Below are 9,201 nucleotides of genomic sequence, written 5' to 3' on the forward strand. Positions count from 1 at the left end.
CAGATCCCAGTATCGGGCTGGAACCAGATCCCAGTGTCGGGCTGGAACCAGATCCCAGTGTCGGGCTGGAACCAGATCCCAGGGTCGGGCTGGAACCAGATCCCAGTGTCGGGCTGGAACCAGATCCCAGTGTCGGGCTGGAACCAGATCCCAGTGTCGGACTGGAACCAGATCCCAGTATCGGGCTGGAACCAGATCCCAGTATCGGGCTGGAACCAGATCCCACTGTCGGGCTGGAACCAGATCCCAGTGTCGGGCTGGAACCAGATCCCAGTGTCGGGCTGGAACCAGATCCCAGTGTCGGGCTGGAACCAGATCCCAGTGTCGGGCTGGAACCAGATCCCAGTGTCGGACTGGAACCAGATCCCAGTGTCGGGCTGGAACCAGATCTCAGTGTCGGGCTGGAACCAGATCCCAGTGTCGGGCTGGAACCAGATCCCAGTGTCGGGCTGGAACCAGATCCCAGTGTCGGGCTGGAACCAGATCTCAGTGTCGGGCTAGAACCAGATCCCAGTGTCGGGCTGGAACCAGATCTCAGTGTCGGGCTGGAACCAGATCCCAGTGTCGGGCTGGAACCAGATCTCAGTGTCGGGCTGGAACCAGATCCCAGTGTCGGGCTGGAACCAGATCCCAGTGTCGGGCTGGAACCAGATCCCAGTATCGGGCTGGAACCAAATCCCAGTGTCGGGCTGGAACCAGATCCCAGTGTCGGGCTGGAACCAGATCCCAGTGTCGGGCTGGAACCAGATCCCAGTGTCGGGCTGGAACCAGATCCCAGTGTCAGACTGGAACCAGATCCCAGTGTCAGACTGGAACCAGATCCCAGTATCGGGCTGGAACCAGATCCCAGTGTCGGGCTGGAACCAAATCCCAGTGTCGGACTGGAACCAGATCTCAGTGTCGGGCTGGAACCAGATCCCAGTATCGGGCTGGAACCAGATCCCAGTGTCGGGCTGGAACCAGATCCCAGGGTTGGGCTGGAACCAGAACTCAGCCCAGGCATTTCGGACACATCAACCCATTGGGCTGGTGTCTGTGAAATGGGACAGCAGACAATTAGCGAAATTATTATATTTTTAAACACAAAATATATATATTTTCTCCTGTGAGACCAGCCCATGGGCTAAAGAGGCTGTGTTTCGACAGGCAGCACAATTCTGGTCTTTCTTTCACTAATTGGTATTTTAACCAATAAGATCAGCTCTGAAAAATATCTGATGTGAAAATATCTGATGTGATTGGTCAAAAGACCAATTTGTGATAAAAATATCAGAATTGGGCTTCCTGTCTAAACGCAGCCCAAAGTGACCAACCCACCTGCTTTCTGGATCATCCTGTCGCTGTCCATGAACCATGGTGGGCAACTTGCATTCTCTAGAGTTGAGACCTTGGCACCATTTAATTTAGTTTGTTTGTCAATAGGCAGGTTTTCATTGACCCCGGTTTATATGACAAAAGCAATGTCGCAAAAAAATATGTTTACGACATGTGTAATGGAAACGGCAGATACAGTATTGTAGAGATGCTTAAAAGATCGACAACATTTTTAGGATTTCAACGGAGGGATTTTTCTTTTGTCAAACTTTCTTGATTGTGACAAATGATGATGGAAACTGTGTTTTTCTAATACATTAAGATTGCTGAATACTTTTGAAGGTATGTGGGGCATGGGATATCATCACATAACTATAAGCTCCACTCCACATTTCATTCTGAATGCCTACTGCTTGCCAAATATATATTTATAACTATAAAAACAATGTTTCTTCAAGGATTGTCCTGACTTTCAAGAATGCCTTAATTGCTTCGCCTTGCTTTTCTGGTTCTTTGGCATGTTTCACCATGCAATTATTTCACATCTACAGGAGTACACATTTCGACAGGTTTCTCAGTTAACTCAGTAGGCTACTGTGTATCAATGGCTGCATTTACACAGGAAGCCCAATTCTAATCTTTTGCCATGTTATTGTCAGAACCCTGGCCGCCGTGGACTGGAGTTGCCCATCCCTTCTATAGCCTATACCTGCCCTTCATGATTGCCTTGCGAGTCTAAGTTTGACCAACTACTGATACAATAAAGTGGGACCATTCTAAATTATGTGTTCTAAATCTATTGATAAACTGGGTGGTTCGAGCCATGAATGCTGATTGGCTGACATCCGTGGTATATCAGAACGTATACCACGGGTATGACAAAACATGTATTTTTACTGCTCTAATTACATTGTTAACCAGTTTATAATACCAATAAGGCACCTCGGGGGTTTGTGGTACTTGACCAATATACCACGACTAAGGGCTGTATCCAGGCACACCGCTTTGTGTTGCCCATATACCACACCCCCTTGTGCCCCTCGCACCTTATTGCTTAAGTAATTGCCATTTCAATACAATTTTAGCAACACTTAAAATCAGCAAGTTAAAGGTACGCAGTTCAGTAGCTCAAAACGTGGCGATGTGTTAAATATTGCATTAGGGGAAATAATGTCTACCCACATTCTTGACATTCTTCACTGTCCTTCCTTGACAAACTGTTTTTCACATTTTTTGGGGTCACAGTGAATTTTAGCACCAAGATAGCTCGGTTCTAAATACAGTTTATTATATGATGAATATAGTATAGGTTTGACAAACAAGATAAATAATATTTTAGGGTGGCCAATCTTTTGCACTGATGCAACTGATAACTACATCTACTCTAGCTGGAGAAAGGTCTTATATCTACTGTAGCTGGAACAAGGCATTATATCTACTGTAGCTGGAACAAGGTCTTATATCTACTGTAGCTGGAACAAGGAGTTATATCTACTGTAGCTGGAACAAGGTCTTATAGCTACTGTATCTGGAACAAGGTCTTATATCTTATACCCCTCTCTCCACTGGGATTCTCTGCCTCTAGCCCTATTACAGGGGCTGAGTCACTGGCTTACTGGTGTTCTTCCATGCCGTCCATGGGAGGGGTGCGTCACTTGAGTGGGTTGAGTCACTGACGTGGTCTTCCTGTCTGAGTTGGCCCCCCCCCCCCTTGGGTTGTGGGCTATACTCGGCCTTGTCTTAGGACGGTAAGTTGGTGGTTGGAGACATCCCTCTAGTGGTGTGGGGGCTGTGCTTTGGCAAAGTGGGCGGGGTTATCATCGGATGGGGCCACAGTGTCTTCTGATCCCTCCTGTCTCAGCCTCCAGTATTTATGTTGCAGTAGTTTATGTGTCGGGGGGCTAGGGTCAGTCTGTTACATCTGGAGTATTTCTCTTGTCTTATCCGGTGTCCTGTGTGAATTTAAATATGCTCTCTCTAATTCTCTCTTTCTCTCTTTCTTTCTTTCTCTCGGAGGACCTGAGCCCTAGGACCATGCCTCAGGACTACCTGGCATGATGACTCCTTGCTGTCCCCAGTCCACCTGGCCGTGCTGCTGCTCCAGTTTCAACTGTTCTGCCTGCGGCTATGGAACCCTGACCTGTTCACCGGCGTGCTTGTTGCACCCTCGACAACTACTATGATTATTATTATTTGACCATGCTGGTCATCTATGAACATTTTAACATCTTGACCATGTTCTGTTATAATATCCACCCGGCACAGCCAGAAGAGGACTGGCCACCCTTCATAGCCTGGTTCCTCTCTAGGTTTCTTCCTAGGTTTTGGCCTTTCTAGGGAGTTTTTCCTAGGGAGTTTTTCCTAGCCACCGTGATTCTTTCACATGCATTGCTTGCTGTTTGGGGTTTTAGGCTGGGTTTCTGTACAGCACTTTGAGATATCAGCTGATGTACGAAGGGCTATATAAATACATTTGATTTGATTTTGATTTGATCTACTGTAGCTGGAACAAGGTCTATATCTACTGGAGCTGGAACAAGGTCTATATCTACTGTAGCTGGAACAAGGTCTTATAGGTAATGTAGCTGGAAAAGGGTCTTATATCTACTGTAGCAGGAACAAGGTCTTATATCTTCTGTAGCTGGAACAAGGTCGTATATCTACTGTAGCTGGAACAAGGTCTTATATCTACTGTAGCTGGAACAAGTTCTTATATCTACTGTAGCTGGAACATGGTCTTATATCTACTGTAGCTGGAACAAGTTCTTATATCTACTGTAGCTGGAACAAGTTCTTATATCTACTGTAGCAGGAACAAGGTCTTATATCTACTGTAGCTGGAACAAGGTCTTCTAGATACTATAAAATAAACAAGGTCTTATATCTACCGTAGATGGAACAAGTTCTTATATCTACTGTAGCTGGAACAAGGTCTTATATCTACTGTAGCTGGAACAAGGAGTTATATCTACTGTAGCTGGAACAAGGTCTTATATCTACTGTAGCTGGAACAAGATCTTATATCTACTGTAGCAGGAACATGGTCTTATAGATAATATAAATTAAACAAGGTCTTATATCTACCGTAGCTGGAACAAGGTCTTATATCTACTGTAGCTGGAACAAGGTCTTATATCTACTGTAGCAGGAACATGGTCTTATAGATAATATAAATTAAACAAGGTCTTATATCTACCGTAGCTGGAACAAGGTCTTATATCTACTGTAGCTGGAACAAGGTCTTATATCTACTGTAGCTGGAACATGGTCTATATCTACTGTAGCTGGAACAAGGTCTTATAGCTAATGTAGCTGGAAAATGGTCTTATATCTACTGTAGCAGGAACAAGGTCTTATATCTACTGTAGCTGGAACAAGGTCGTATATCTACTGTAGCCGGAACAAGGTCTTATATCTACTGTAGCTGGAACAAGGTCTTATAGATAATTTAGCTGGAACAGGGTCTTATATCTACTGTAGCAGGAACAAAGTCTTATATCTACTGTAGCAGATACAAGGTCTTATATCTACTGTAGCTGGAACAGGGTCTTATATCTACTGTAGCTGGAACATCGTATTATAGATACTATAAATGGAACAAGGTCTTTTAGATACTGTAGCTGGAACAAGGTCTTATATCTACTGTAGCTGGAACAGGGTCTTATATCTACTGTAGCTGGAACAAGGTCCATATCTGCTGTAGCTGGAACAAGGTCCATATCTACTGGAGCTGGAACAAGGTCTATATCTACTGTAGCTGGAACAAGGTCTTATAGATACTATAAATGGAACAAGGTCTATATCTACTGTAGATGGAACAAGGTCTATATCTACTGTAGCAGGAACAAGGTCTTATAGATACTATAAATGGAACAAGGTCTTATATCTACTGTAGCTGGAACAAGGTCTTCTAGATACTATAAACGGAACAAGGTCTTATATCTACCGTAGATGGAACAAGTTCTTATATCTACTGTAGCTGGAACAAGTTCTTATATCTACTGTAGCAGGAACAATGTCTTATGGATACTATAAATGGAACAAGGTCTTATATCTACTGTAGCTGGAACAAGGTCTTATATCTACTCTAGCTGGAACAAGGTCCTATATCTACTGTAGCTGGAACAAGGTCTTATATCTACTGTAGCTGGAACAAGGTCTTATATCTACCGTAGATGGAACAAGTTCTTATATCTACTGTAGCTGGCACACGTTCTTATATCGACTGTAGCAGGAACAAGGTCTTATAGATACTATAAATGGAACAAGGTCTATATCTACTGTAGCTGGAACAAGGTCTTATATCTACCGTAGCTGGAACAAGTTCTTATATCTACTGTAGCTGGAACAAGTTCTTATATCTACTATAGCAGGAACAGGGTCTTATAGATACTATAAATAGAACAAGTTCTTATATCTACCGTAGCTGGAACAAGGTCTTATATCTACTGTAGCTGGAACAAGGTCTTATATCTACTGTAGCTGGAACAAGGTATTATATCTACTATAGCAGGAACATGGTCTTATAGATACTATAAATGGAACAAGGTCTTATTTCTACCGTAGCTGGAACAAGGTCTTATATCTACTGTAGCTGGACCAAGGTCTTATATCTACTGTAGCTGGAACAAGGTCTTATATCTACTGTTGCTGGAACAAGGTCTTATATCTACTGTAGCTGGAACAAGGTCTTATATCTACTGTTGCTGGACCAAGGTCTTATATCTACTGTAGCTGAAACAAGGTCTTATATCTACTGTAGCAGGAACAAGGTCTTATATCTACTGTAGCTGGAACAAGGTGTTCTATCTACTGTAGCTGGAACAAGGTTTATATCTACTGTAGCTGGACCAAGGTCTTATATCTACTGTAGCTGGAACAAGGTCTTATATCTACTGTTGCTGGACCAAGGTCTTATATCTACTGCAGCTGGAACAAGGTCGTATATCTACTGTAGCTGGAACAACGTCTTATATCTACTGTAGCTGAAACAAGGTCTTATATCTACTGTAGCAGGAACAAGGTCTTATATCTACTGTAGCTGGAACAAGGTGTTCTATCTACTGTAGCTGGAACAAGGTTTATATCTACTATAGCTGGACCAAGGTCTTATATCTACTGTAGCTGGAACAAGGTCTTATATCTACTGTTGCTGGACCAAGGTCTTATATCTACTGTAGCTGGAACAAGGTCGTATATCTACTGTAGCTGGAACAACGTCTTATATCTACTGTAGCTGGAACAGGGTCTTATATCTACTGTAGCTGGTACGAGGTCTTATAGATACTGTAGCTGGAACAGGGTCTTATATCTACTGTAGCAGATACAAGGTCTTATATATACTGTAGATGGAACAAGGCCTTATATCTACTGTAGCTGGAACAAGGTCCATATCTGCTGTAGCTGGAACATCGTATTATAGATACTATAAATGGAACAAGGTCTTTTAGATACTGTAGCTGGAACAAGGTCTTATATCTACTGTAGCTGGAACAGGGTCTTATATCTACTGTAGCTGGAACAAGGTCTTATATCTACTGTAGCAGGAACAAGGTCCATATCTGCTGTAGCTGAAACATCGTATTATAGATACTATAAATGGAACAAGGTCTTTTAGATACTGTAGCTGGAACAAGTTCTTATATCTACTGTAGCTGGAACAAGGTCTTATATCTACTGTAGCTGGAACAAGGTCTTCTAAGACATGTGGTAGGCCTAGTTAACTCAATAGAGTGTTTTCTGGAAATAATTCTGAAGCACATCAATATTCAGCTTTCTGCTTCTGCCCGAAATATGATATATCTTTGACGATGACCCAATCAGTATGGTACATCATGTATCTGATTTGAAGAACCTACTTGTAAAAACTGTGATATGTTGTTGTTGTTTTTTTTTTACTACTAAACATTGTTAAATACACTGACTGTACGTCACCCTGGATAAGAGTGTCTGCTAAATTACTCAAATATATATATTTTTTATAATATTTGGCAGATTGGTAGAAAAAAGATGTCTCAGTGAGCCTTTGCATAGCCATGCAATTCAATTCAAACATCGACTTTCACTGAGAATGCATGTTGTTTTCTATTGGACTCCCTGTAACCTGGGGGGTTGATAGATATGACCTGGGAGATAATAAAGCAATGGCATTGCAACACCTCAGGTCTGATACTGTCACATATGCCTGGTCCAACCTAGCCTGTCCACGCAGCCCACAAAACAGGATGAAAACATTGCATGTCCACATCCTTTAAAAGGGGGCAGAGAGGAAAAATAACATAACTTACAGCTAGCTAAGTGTTTATCTTGCTTTCTCTCGCTAAGAACACAACAGAACCCTGGCTGTCTGTGTGTGTGTGTGTGTGTGTGTTTGTGTGTTTGTGTGCCTTCATTCATGCGTGTGTGTGTTTCAGTGTGTCTCTCTTCATGTGTGTGTGTCTACATTCATATGTGTGTTTACAGGACTGAACTGTCATTGTCATCACAGTGGGTGACCCCCCCCCCAAGCCCCCCTTAGGACCAGGCCTCCAGCAGTATGGCTATTACTCAGTCTGGGGGCATGTGCGCTGGGGTGCCAACTTGTTTAATACCAGCCACAGATGGGTTGCTCAGTGGGCATGCCGAGCTCGTTTGCTATTGGCTGCCAGCTAGCTCGAGCCATTGGTGAGGCTAGCTCTAGCGATTGAGGCCAACGCAGGGGTTAACTGGCACATGGATACCAAATAGCTTCATGGGAATGGAATGTGTAGTGCTTGTGTAGTGCCCCAGCATCCCTCACTACTAGCATGGGGGAGAAAGAGGGAGAGAAAGAGAGAGAGAAAGTGAGTTAGAGATATAGATATAGAGAGAGTTAGAGAGAGAGAGAGAGAGAGAGAGAGAGAGAGAGAGAGAGTTGGAGATAGAGAGAGAGAGATAGAGTTAGAGAGAGATAGATAGAGAGAGAGAGAGATAGAGAGAAAGAGAGGAGAGGGGCAGAGAGAGAGCGAGAGAGAGATAGAGTTAGAGAGAGAGAGAGTTAGAGATATAGATATAGAGAGAGTTAGAGAGAGAGAGTTAGAGAGAGAGAGAGAGAGAGAGAGAGAGAGAGTTAGAGAGAGAGAGAGTTAGAGAGAGAGAGAGAGAGAGAGAGAGAGATTTTCATTTTCATTTTTTATTTATTTTTATATTGTAAATATCCAAAATAAGCTTTGGCAATATGTACATTGTTATGTCATGCCAATAAAGCGAATTGAATTGAATTTAATTGAATTGAGAGAGAGAGAGAGAGAGAGAGGGGCAGAGAGAGAGAGAGAGAGAGAGAGAGAGAGGGGCAGAGAGAGAGAGAGAGAGAGAGAGAGAGGGGCAGAGAGAGAGAGAGTTAGAGAGAGAGAGAGAGAGATAGAGTTAGAGAGAGAGAAAGATAGAGAGAGAGAGAGAGAGAGAGAAAGAGAGAGAGAGAGATAGAGTTAGAGAGAGAGAGAGAGAGAGAGAGAGAGAGAGAGAGAGAGAGAGAAAGAGAGAGAGAGAGAAAGAGAGAGAGAGAGGGGCAGAGAGAACCCATCCCACATGGCCACTGAACTCTAAAGATGTGTATTATTTAAGAACAATTGATGGAGGATGGTGCGCTCCCTCCTCAACAACGGAAACTAATTACTACCACAACTTCATTTTCCTTTCATTACCAGCACTGTGGCAATTAGCGGCAGAACAAATGCAGTCGATAAGAGCTGAGGCTATCATTAGCAAATAGTAAAAAATCAAACATGGCCCATTAAGGGATGGCCCGTGGTATTTTGGATGATTCAGCATTACGTTTTTGATTCTGTCTGTTAATAGATTGGAACTGGAGTATATATGATTGTTTATTATATTTTCCAGGTGTTCCAGTTTGAAAGAACTTGGAAATTA

The sequence above is a fragment of the Salmo trutta genome, chromosome 16 (assembly GCF_901001165.1).
Source record: "Salmo trutta chromosome 16, fSalTru1.1, whole genome shotgun sequence".
Lineage (NCBI taxonomy): Eukaryota > Metazoa > Chordata > Actinopteri > Salmoniformes > Salmonidae > Salmo > Salmo trutta.